This window comes from Balaenoptera borealis (genome assembly GCF_965194805.1).
Source record: "Balaenoptera borealis genome assembly, chromosome: 13".
In the NCBI taxonomy this organism is placed as follows: domain Eukaryota; kingdom Metazoa; phylum Chordata; class Mammalia; order Artiodactyla; family Balaenopteridae; genus Balaenoptera; species Balaenoptera borealis.
This window is the reverse complement of record NC_138870.1, coordinates 80,306,144-80,317,997: the sequence shown is the minus strand read 5'-3', so window position 1 is coordinate 80,317,997 and position 11,854 is coordinate 80,306,144. Positions and strand designations below refer to the sequence as shown.

The 11,854-nt window shown below is 37.5% G+C and overlaps 2 protein-coding genes across 12 annotated transcripts in view; both read left to right on the top strand.

Moving 5' to 3' along the window:
* TMCC3 (transmembrane and coiled-coil domain family 3) overlaps positions 1–11,854 on the top strand; it is a 396,600-nt gene that overhangs the window by 359,786 nt on the left and 24,960 nt on the right. The window lies entirely within an intron of this gene.
* The window catches only part of CEP83 (centrosomal protein 83), a 129,228-nt gene continuing 120,456 nt past the window's right edge, over positions 3,083–11,854 (top strand). For 5 of the 11 annotated variants that reach the window (XM_082350426.1, XM_082350427.1, XM_082350422.1 and 2 more), the window contains exon 1: positions 3,085–8,378. The gene's annotated coding sequence lies outside the window, so the exon portion shown is untranslated. Of the gene's footprint in view, positions 8,379–11,854 lie in introns of all 11 variants that reach the window. The other 6 variants (XM_082350430.1, XM_082350428.1, XM_082350429.1 and 3 more) reach the window with 2 other exon arrangements.

Below are 11,854 nucleotides of genomic sequence, written 5' to 3'. Positions count from 1 at the left end.
ATATTGGCGATTCCTTTTTATTGCTGTGATGTATTCTATTGTATAAATATATAATTTGCTTGTCTGTGCTCCCGTTGATGTACATTTGGGTTGTTTCTAGGTTTTATTTATTATGAATTAGGTTGTTTTAAACTTTCTTTGTATGAGTCTTTTTGTGAACTTGTATTTTCATTTCTCTTTCATAGTTATCTAACACTGAAACTGCTGGGTCATGAATAGGTTAGATGAATATTTAACTATAAACAAATTGCCAAGCAGTTTTCCAAAGTGATTGTACTATTTTACACTCACACTAGCAATGTAAATATCACAATTTGAAGCAGCTGGAATTCATATTTGTGTTATTATTAGACTTTGATTTTAGCCACTTCAGTGCATGTGAAATGGAATCTCATTGTGCTTTTAATTTGCATTTCCTTGATGACTAAAGATACTGAGCACCTTTTCTTGTGTTATCAGCCATTTGTATATCTCATGAAAGGTCTGTTCAAGTCTTTGCTACTATCTTTTTTGTTTTTCAACATTTTTTATTGAGATATAATTGACATATAACATTAGTTTCAGGGGTACAACATAATGATTTGATATTTATATAATTATGAAATGATGACTACAATAAGTCAATATCCATCACCATACAAAGTTACAAAAAGTTTTTTTTTCCTTGTATGAGAATTTTTAAGATTTATTCTCTTAGCAACTTTCAAATATGCAATACAGTATTATTAACTACAATCACCATGCATGTCTGTCCACTTTTAATTGGATTGTTTTTCTGCTATTAAGTTGTGTGAGTTCTTTATATATTTTGGATATTAACCCCTTATTGGATATATGATTTGCAAATATTTTCTCCCATTTGGCAGGTTGCCTTTTCATTTTGTTGATGGCTTCCTTTGGTGTGCAAAAGCATTTTAGTTTGATTTAGTCTCACTCATTTATTTTTCCTTTTGTTGCCTTTTCTATTGATGTCAAATCCAAAAAAATCATTGCCAAGACTCATGTCAAGGAACTTACTGCCTATAGTTTCTTCTAGGAGTTTTATGGTTCCAGATCTTACATTTAAGTCTTTAATCCATTTTTTTTTGATCCATTTTGAAGTAGTTTTTGTGTATGGTGTAAGACAGTGGTCCAGTTTCATTCTTTTTCATGTGGCTATCCAGTTTTCCCAACAGCATTTATTGAAGAGACCGTCCTTTTTCCATTGTATATTCTTGGCCCCTTTGTTGTAATTGACCATATATGTGTGGGTTTATTTCTGGGGCGCTATTCTATTTCACCGATCTATATGTCTGTTTTTAATGTCAATACCATAGTGTTTTGATGACTATAGTTTTGTAATATAGTTTAAATCAGGAAGAATGATGCCTCCAGATTTGTTTTTCTTTCTTAAGAGAGCTTTGGGTATTTGGGGTCATTTGTGCTTCTATACAATTTTTAGGATTGTTTGTTTTAGTTCTGTGAAAAACACCATTGGAATTTCGATAGGGCTTGTATTGAATCTGTAGATTGCTTTGGGTAGTATGGACATTTTAACGACATTAATTCTTCCAACCCATGAGCATAGACTATCTTTCCATTTATTTGTATCTTCTCCAGTTTCTTTCATAAATGTCTTATAGTTTTCAGTGTACAGGTCTTTCACCTCCTGGCTTGAATTTACTCCTTGAATTTACTCCTTTTTGATGCAGTTGTAAATGGGATTGTTTTCTTAGTTTCTCTTTCTGATAGTTCACTATTAGTGTACAGAAATGCAACCAATTTCTGCATATTGATTTTGTATCCTACTACTTTACTAAATTCATTTATTAGTTCTAACGGTTTTTTGATGGAGTCTTTAGGGTTTTCCATATATATTATCAATAATTAATTAATATAATTACTCTATTATATATTATTATAATATTTTCTATATATAATATTCTTTCCTTTGCCTAACTGCTCTGGCTAGGACTTCCAAAACTATGTTGAATAAAACTAGCAAGACGGGGTATCCTTGTCTTACAGGATCTTACAGGAAAAGCTTTCAACTGTTCACTGTTGATGTTAGCTGATGGGCTTGTATGATGTTAGCTATGGCCTTGTCATATATGCTCTCTGTTGAGGTACGTTCCTTCTATACCCACTTTGATGAGATGCTATTATCTTAAATGAGTTATTGTTCGAACTTAATTTTTATTTTTAAATTGTAGGAGTTCTTTTTATATTCCTGTTACAAGTCAATTGCTAGATATGTGTGGTGAATATTTTCTAGTCTGTTGTATAATGCTGTCTTTGAAGAACAGAAGTTTTTTTGTTGTTTTTTTTTTCTATGCTGCACGGCTTGCGAGATCTTAGCTCCCCGACCAGGGACTGAACTCGGGCCCTCGACAGTGAAAGTGGGGAGTCCCAACCACTGGACCGCCAGGGAACTCCCCAGAAGTTTAAATTTTGATAAACCCTAATTTGTCAAATTTTTCTTTTATGATTAGTGCCTTTTGTTTCCCATGCAAGAACTATTTGCCTACTCCAACATTATAAAGGTGCTCTTCTATGTTTCCTTCTAGAAGTTTTATGGATCTGGGTTTTATGTTAGGCCTATGAGTCATTTTAATTAACTTTTGTGTACAGAGTGAAATAGGGCTGAAGTTCATTTTTTATAAAAAAAATAGATATCCAGTTGTTTTAGCAATATTTGTTGGAAAAAACCTTTTTTTCATTATTTAATTGCTTTGGTGCCTTAGTAACAGATGAAATGATTGTATATGTGTGGGTCTATGTCTAGGCGCAAATCTGTTTATTTACTAGCCTATCCTTATGCAAATAACACACTGTCTTGCTTACTGTAACTTTATAGAAGGATTGAAATCAGGTAGTGTAAGTCTTCCAACTTTGTTGTTTTTAATGATTGTTTTGGCTATTTTAGATCTTTCATCTTTTTAGATAAATTTTAGAATTATTTGTCTATGTCCTAAAGAAAAGCCTTCTGGAATTTTGATAGGGATTGGGGTGAATTTACAAATCAATTTAGGAAGACTGGACAGCTTAGTGATGGAGTTTTCCCATTCAAGAATATTATGGGGAAAAAAAAAAAAAGAATATTATGGGTTTTTTCCTCCATTTATTTGTCTTTTAAAATTTCCTTCAGCTATGTTTTGTGGTTTTTCAATACAGAGGTCTTGTACATATTTTAAATTTATTCCTAGGTTTCTGATGTATTAGATACATTATAAATGGTGTTGTCTTCAATTTCATTTCCCAATTTTTGTTGCTGGTAGGTAGAAGTAGAATTGATTTTTGTATATTGATCCTGTATCCTATGACTTGCTAAATTAATTTATTAGTTCCAGTAGCTCTTTTGTATAGTCCATAGGCTTTTCTTGTGTATATAATTATGTTGTCTGTGAATAGTTTTACTTCTTTTCAATGTTGTCTGTGAATACAATTTTACTTCCCATTTTTTAGTGATATAATCCGTATACCATAAAATCAACCCTTTTCAAGTGTATATTTCAGTGGGTTTTAATATGTTCACAAAGCTATGCAACCACCACCACTATCTAATTTCAGATTATTTTCATCACCCCATATATAAACCTCATACTCATTAGCAGTCAGTCTGCATTGTCCCCATCCCCTTCCCTAGACAACTACTATTTTCTTTCCCTATGGATTTGCCTATTCTGGGCATTTCATATAAATGAAATCATGCAATACATGTCTTTCACTTAGCATATAATGTGTTCAAGGTTCATCCAGGTGGCAGCAGGAATCAGTACTTTTTATGGCTGAATAATATTCCATTGTGTAGATTATAGCACATTTTGTTTATTCATTCATTAGTTGATGGGCATTTGGATAGTTTCTACTTTTGGGTTTTTATGAATAATGTTGCTATGAATATTTGTATACAAAATTTTGTGTGAACATAAGTTTCCAATTCACAAGGAACTGCTGGGTCATATGGTAACTCTATGTTTAACCTCTTGAGGGATTGCCAAACTATTCCCAAGTCACCATTTTACATTCTCACCACAGGGGTACGAGGGTTCCAATTTCTCCACATCCTCACTAACACTTGTTATTTATTGTCCATCTTTTGAGTATAGTCATTCTGGTGGGTATAAAGTGGTATTTCATTGTGGTTTTAATTTGCATTTCCCTAATGACGAATGATGCTGGTCATCTTCTCATGTGCATATTGGCCATTTGTATATCTTCTTTGGAGAAATCTCTATTCAAATCCTTTGTTCATTTTTAAATTGGGTTGTCTTTTTATTGTTTAATTTTAAGAGTTCTTTATATATCTTGAATACAAATCCCTTATCAGATACATGGTTTTCAAATATTATCTCCCATTCTGTAGGTTGTCTTTTCACTTTCTTGATGGTGTTCTTTGAAGCACAGTTTTTTAATTCTGATAATGTACAATTAATCTGTTTTTTTCTTTGTGCTTTCAGTGTCACATCTAAGAAACCATCGCCTAATCCATTGTTGCGAAGACTAATGGCTTTTTTTTCTAACATGTTTTATAGTTTTAGCTCTTACATTTGGATCTTTGATTCATTTCAACATTTGTACATAATGTGAGGTCCAAGTTCATTCTTTTCCATGTGGATATCCAGTTTTACCAGTACCATTTATTGAAAAGACTATACTTTCCCCCACTGAATTATCTTGGCACATTTGTCAAAAGACAACTGATCGTAAGTATAAGGGTTTACTTCTGGCCTTTGAATTCTAGTCCACTGATCTATATTTATGTATGTTTTTGGCAATACGGCACTGTCTTGATTATGTATGTAGTTTTGTTGTAAGTTTTGCAATCAGGAAGCCCAAGTCTTTCCAATCTTTATGTTTTTCCTTATTGTTTTATTGCATTGAGATCTTCAATATCATTCTGAATAGAAGTGATGAAAGCAGACATTCTTATGTTGTTCGTGATCTTAGGGGAAAAAATTTTAGTATTTCACCATTACATTTTTCAAAGATGTTATCATATTGAGGAAGTTCCCTTCTATTCCCAGGTTGCTGAGAGTTTTTTAACATGAATGAGTTTTGAATTTTGTCAAATGCTTTTTCGGCATCTATTGAGACTATCATTTTGTTTTTCTCTTTCATCCTGTTAATGTGGTGAATTACACTGACTTTTCAATGTTAACCTAATTTTCCCTGGTCATGGTATCTTTTTTTTTTTTTAATTTATTTGTTTATTTATTTATTTATGGCTGTGTTGGGTCTTCGTTTCTGTGCGAGGGCTTTCTCTAGTTGCGGCAAGCGGGGGCCACTCTTCATCGCGGTGCGCGGGCCTCTCACTCTCGCAGCCTCTCTTGTTGCGGAGCACAGGCTCCAAACGTGCAGGCTCAGTAGTTGTGGCTCACGGGCCCAGTTGCTCCGCGGCATGTGGGATCTTCCCAGACCAGGGCTCGAACCCGTGTCCCCTGCATTGGCAGGCAGATTCTCAACCACTGCGCCACCAGGGAATCCCAGGTCATGGTATCTTATCCTCTATATTGCAAGTTTCAATTTGCCAATATTTCATTCAAACTTAAAAAGTCTATATTCTTGAGACATATTGGTTTGTAATTTTCTTGTAAACTGTCCTTGTTAAGTTTTGGTATCAGGATTATGTTGGCCTTGTAAAATGAATTTGGAAGTGTTCCTTCTTGCTCTATTTTGTGAAATAGTGTAGGACTGGTATTTTAACTTCTTTAAAATTTACTGGTGAAGCCATCTGGGCCTGGAGTTATATTTGTGGAAGGTTTTTCATTACAAATTTGATTTCTTTCATAGGTGTTTGGACAATTAGATTTTCTTTTCCTTCTTGTGTCAATTTTTTTTGTAATTTTTTCAGGAATTTGTCCATTTCACTTAAGTTAAATTTTTTGGCATAAAAATTGTTGAAAAATTGTTGAAATTATCCCTTTAATATCTGTGTAATTACATTAAAATGAAAACTTATGCACAGAAAAATAGATGATAGAAAAGGAATCAGGGGAAAATAAGCACATAACATGGCAGAAAAAGGACGTGTGTGGTGAGAGTAAACAGTCTAGTAACAGAAAGAGGGAATTATAGTTCAGTGTGGCAAATGCCATGAGAGGCACACAGAGAGCACACAGGAAGGATACCCAGTCCAATCTGGGAGTCAGATCATGATGTCCAAATGATAAAAGTTTGTCCAACTCTAGGTAACTTAATGTAACCAAATCTATGGACACTTAAAAAGCTGAGACTTAGATCCCAAATATAATTACTTCACATTGGTTATCCACCTGTGAGGGTCTGTAGTAAACTGGCCCTTTTTCACTGGCATCTTTAATTAAAACACAATTTTGTTTTTGTAAAAATGATATATTCATTATACAAAATTCAAACAAGATAGAAAAGGTCAAAAGATTAAAAATCAGTCGCATTTTGGCTGACATCCTTCCTGATCTTTTTGTATTTACATTCACATATATACACATGCATACTCATGTTTGGATGAAGCACTGTTCATGCTAAACTGTACTCTGCTTTTTAGGGGGAAAAAGAAACCTATATGCTGTGGACATATTTTTGTGTAAATAAAGTGATTTACATCATTGTTTTTAATGGCTCAAGGGTATTTCATTGTATGTAGGTACCATAACATATTAAACTAGTGTCCTAGTGATGGTACTTACATTGTTTCCATAAGCACCTATTATAAAAAGGGGGTGAGGAACATCCTCGTAAATCTGTTTTCTTTTTATTTTCTTTAGAGCGCATGACTAGAAAATGAGTTTGCTGGGGCAAAGCCTAATTATTTTGTTAAATTTTGGTAATTAATGGTGTACCAATTTCAAGTTTACACCAGTAAGGCATGAGAGTAATTTTATCCCCACCTCACTATCTACACTGATAGACAAAAAGGATGTTTGCAAGTTGAACATCTTTTCATTTGTTAATTAGATGTTTGTTTTTCTTGGTTTAAGAATGTCCTATTGATATCCTTTGCCAATTTTATTTATTGTGTTAAGTTTTAAAATTGATATTCTATGAGCTTTTTGTGTATTAGGAATACTTTTCCTTCTTTTTCCACATGATACAAATTTATATTCTATTGGTTATTACTTGTGTGTAGATAACAATCTTTATGTGGTTAATTTTTATCGATTTTTTTAATGGTTTCTGGTTATTGCTTCATACTTAGAAAAGGCCTTTCTCAGCTCAAGATTACAGTCACCTCGATTTTCTTGTAATATTTTTATGGTTTCATTCTTTACATTGAAATTCTTGTCATCTGGTATTAAACAAATGAAACAGATGTAAAGCCGGTCCCTAGTGTTTAGTAATTCCTCAGATAATCTTTTTCCCACTGACCAATGATTTGTAACGTATAGTTCATTGATACCACTGAGACCAGTGGGCCCTGGACTCGAGCTAACACCTTTTGAGATTTGGAGCGGGCGGTGCGGGGAGGGACTCGCGCCTGGGCCTCTTTCCTGACCTGGCCGTTTCCGCCTGGCAAGCTGCGCCGGCTCTCCACTCGTGGGCCGAGGCCCCACGGCCGACGCGGTAGTCAGGAGACTTCGAGACTCATTCCGTCTGCACGGTCGGGCACGAAGGCAGGCGGGGGTGGCGGCAGGACCACTATCAGAGCCCTCAGGGAAGAAAAAGTGTCGGAAGAGCCAGCAGAGCGCAGGAGAAGCGCGAAACTGGGGGAAACCGCCGAGACGTTGCGTGGGGAGGAGGCGAGGGAGAGCGGCTTCCCGCTCAACTGCGCGCGTCACTCTGGCTCCCTGAGGCAAGTGCCTGGCCCCGAACTGTGCGTTCCCTTCGGCTCTAGAGATCTCCGCGGCCCCCAGAGGCCTCTCGGAGCGCCGCCCTGGCCCCGCCGTTGTTGGCCGCTACCCCAAGGCTCGGCTCGCTGGCCGCCTTCCTCTAACTGCCTCTGGCCGCGGCCGGCGTCCGTGGCGTCGGTGACGTTGGCGTGAGGGCGGGACTTCCTGCTTCGCGCGCCCTTAGGTCTCGGGACTCATCCCGCTCCGCGGGGTTTGAAGGGTGGCGGGCGGCGGACTGGCGGTGGCTTCCCAGTCGGACTTCGGCTCCCGCCCCGGCCCCGGCCCCGGCCCCGACCCCAAACCCCAGAGAAGGCCAGTCCACCGAGGAGGAGCGGGGTTTTTCTCCATTGCCGCCGCCGCCCTTTCCGCCTTCGGAGCTCTCTCGGGATACCCCACATTTCCAGGGGTCGGGAGCCCGAGGGGCGCGCTCGGCCCTCCGGCTCCTGCTCTTCAGCCTTTGCCGCGAGCGGCTGCGGAGACCTCGCCAGGCGTGACGGGCTGGGCCTGCACCCCGCGTGCGGGACCGTCTCCCGTGGGCCCAGTGCCCCGGCGGGAAGAGTACCGTAGGCGTCCGTGGCTGGAGCAGTGGAGGTAGGTGTCCACCTGGCGAGTGCGGCCGGAACACCGGTCACTGATAAGTTTTCTGTGCGCACGTTGCAAGGTCCGAGTGTGAGTCTGGTACGTAACGCTGTCTTGTCCGTGGTTTGGAATGCTCATGGCTTTTTTCTTCACAACTTGCCCTTGAATTCTTTTGTTATTTTTCCCGTAAAGCAAGTGGAGCGGGTGTTAGAAAAGTAGGCTGGGAGAATGTTCTGTAGCCGATTAAATGCACGTGAAACTCTTTATGGGGCTTTTTGATGAACTCCAGAGTGGTGCTTGGGTAGCCTCAGTTTAAAAGCTGGCTAAACGTGTGGTACCTCCAGTTTCATTTGTGAAAAAAAAATAAGCTGCCATTTTCGTTGACCCTGAAGACAATTCTAACAGTGATGTTGGCTGTCATTACAAAGATAACGTTAGAATATGTGAGTGCATGCTGGGCTCTAATGGACATTTTGATGTATCCTTAGTGTCCAACTTTGGTCAAAAAAATGGATACTTAGCTCTTAAAAATGCCCATTGTCAAGTATTTTAAAAGCCTTTGGTCACATTAGTTGTGACGATGAAACTATTTAAGTAAAATCTCGAAGATGTCTAGGATAACAAGAAACTTGTCCTTAGTTTTTGATATCAGTAGTATATAGTTCATAATGTGATCAGACTATGAGCATAAAATACTTGAGTAGATCTAAAACTGAGTGGGTTGTTAAAGCACTGCTTTTGTTACCAAGCAACATCTCTGTAAACAAGTCTAATATTCAACTAGAATATAGTTAAATGTATCTATCCTACAATTATCCGGATTCACAGTTCTCTAAATTCATAGTTTAGCCTGTAGGTGGTTACAGTTCATACTCACCTTTTGTACTGAGCTGTGATTTCAAACACATTTTGTTTAGAATTATTGGAATGCTTTACATTTCAGAGTCATATAGGACTCTACAGAGAATTAAAAACGGATTTGAGTTACCCTTTGGTTTTTGGGGACATAGTATGTCAGGTGTTCCCCTTCCTTTGAGTATTTTCTAACCAGGTGAAGTGTGGTTATATTTAGGAATTTTATCAACTAGTAGGGTAATACCAATTTAGGGTAACATAGAGCATTGAGAGAACACTTATTGCTCACAGGTGGTTTTTAAACCTTGGTTTAGCCAGTAATCTCACTCTTGCTCCACTCATTGAACCCTTAATGATATAATTTGTATGGCAAGTAAAGGCATACCTTGGAGATATTGTGGGTTTGGTTCCAGACCACTACAGTAAAGCGAGTCACATGAATTTTTTGTTTTTGCTTTCCAGTGCATATAAAAGTTATGTTTATACTATACTGTAGTCTATTAAGTGTGCAGTGTGCATTGTGTCTAAAAAATGTACATACCTTAATTAAAAAAATACTGTATTGCTAAAAAGTGCTAACCATCATTTGACAATGCAGGGTTGCAACAAACCTACAGTATGTAAAAAATGCAGTGTCTGAAGTGCAATAAAGTGAAGCGCAATAAAATGAGTTATGCTGGTAGTTAGTTTTTTTTTTTTTTGGTAGTTAGTTTTTAGACCACTTTTTTGTGATATTTTGAATACAGTAACCTTTCAAATATGTAAGAAAGTAGGTGAGAACATTTGAGACACCGTGAGACTGAATGACTTCTTTGAAATCAAACTATTAGTAATGGGAATCGGAACTTGAAGTTTTATATTCTTTACATCATGCCCTGACTGTATTTCAAAAATCCGTACATTTCGTTTTAGTCCTTTCCCTCTTTTTCCTGCATGCTGATGTTGAAGTAATGAAATATTCAAGAATGGGAAAGACAAGCAAATAAGAAAAATCAAGAATGATTCATGCACGTTGTGTGATAAAATCCTTAGTAATCAGAAGTCAGCATTTTGTCATGGGAAGTTCTAATTCAAGAAGCTTAGAAGAATGAAATCTTAACAGATTAGTGAATGGTCAGAATTTTTTTGTGTATATGTGTTTTCTAGGTACTCTCTCTGCCTAAAGAAAATGAGTTTTATTTTAACTTTGTCATACATAATGTATTAGGTTCAGCAAGTAATTTTCTCGTGTTGTCTAATCTGTGTGTACTTTTAGGGAATGTTTATATGTATCTGTGTAAAAATTTTCCAGAAGTACTCTTTCCTGCTGACTGAAGTTCACATTTCTTAATCTGAACTCTTCAAAATCTCATCACACACTGCCTTTTCAAGTTTATGTTCTTTATAGAAAAGCTACACTCTGACCAGACTGGTTTCTTCACCATCCTCTAAACCTACTATGTGCTTTCTGCTTTCCTTACCAGTCTTCACGTCACTGCCTGATTTCTTTCCTTCTTTCCTAAAATCTGAATTGTACCCTTTCTATAAAGTTCAACTCTGCAGGGGAGGAAAAATTCTCTACCCTGTTAGGGTCTGTGGCTGGGCCTAAGAATTAAATTGATAGAGATTAACAGGAGAAAAGCATACAAGTTTCAAAATTTTTTTACATGTACATGGAGAATGAAGACCAGAGCAGAAAGCTTTTACAGGTCTTCCTCGACTTACAGTGGGGTTACCTCCCCTATCATAAGTTGATGGGTTTAAAATACCTAACCTACCCAACCTACTCACCATAACTTAGTCTAGCCTACCTTAAACATGCTCAGAGCACCTATATCAGCCTACAGTTGGGCAAAATCATCTAACATACAGCCTATTTTATAATAAAGTGTTGATTATCTCGTGTAACTTATTGAATACTGTACTGAAAGTGAAAAACAGAATGGTTGTATGGGTCCAGAATAGTTGTAAGTGTATTGGTTGTTTACCCTCTTGATTGCTGGGAGCTGCAGCTCGCTGCTCCTGCTGCCACCCAGAATCATGAGAGAGTATTGTACTGCATATCGCTAGGCTGGGAAAAGATCAAAATTAAAAATTTGAAGTATGGTTTCTACTGAATGTGAATTGCTTTCGCACTGTTGTGAAGTCGAAAAAGTCCTAAGTTGGAGACAGTCTATATCTTTCAGACAAAGAACAAGTTTGTGAAACTTTGACAAGACAGAGTTTTGGGCTAGGAGGAGTAAATTGTGGAGAAATGACTAGGAAGATAAGGGTTAGTTTAACAAGTTTGTACACATTTCTTGGCTTTGATTCCCCGTCTCTGGCGATAAGAATGTCTTTCGTCCTCCTGGTACAGGGATGGCACCTTTCACATGGGAGTTTTATCTCCTGCTTTCTGGAAGAAAAAGGAGGGTCAGAGTGCTCCTCTTGTATCTACTGTTTCTCAAGTGCCTTTAACTCCATCAGTATACCAAAGCGGCAGATTTGGGGGTAACGTGTCCTAAACTCCACCTCTGAAATCCTGTAGAGTGTATTTGTCAGTCCTACCATTTGATACTTTATATTGTATTGTTTTATCATTTCTACGTATGTCTTATCTTCCTAACTAGATTGTAAGCTCTTCAGGCACAGGACATCAGATCTCAGTGAGCTGT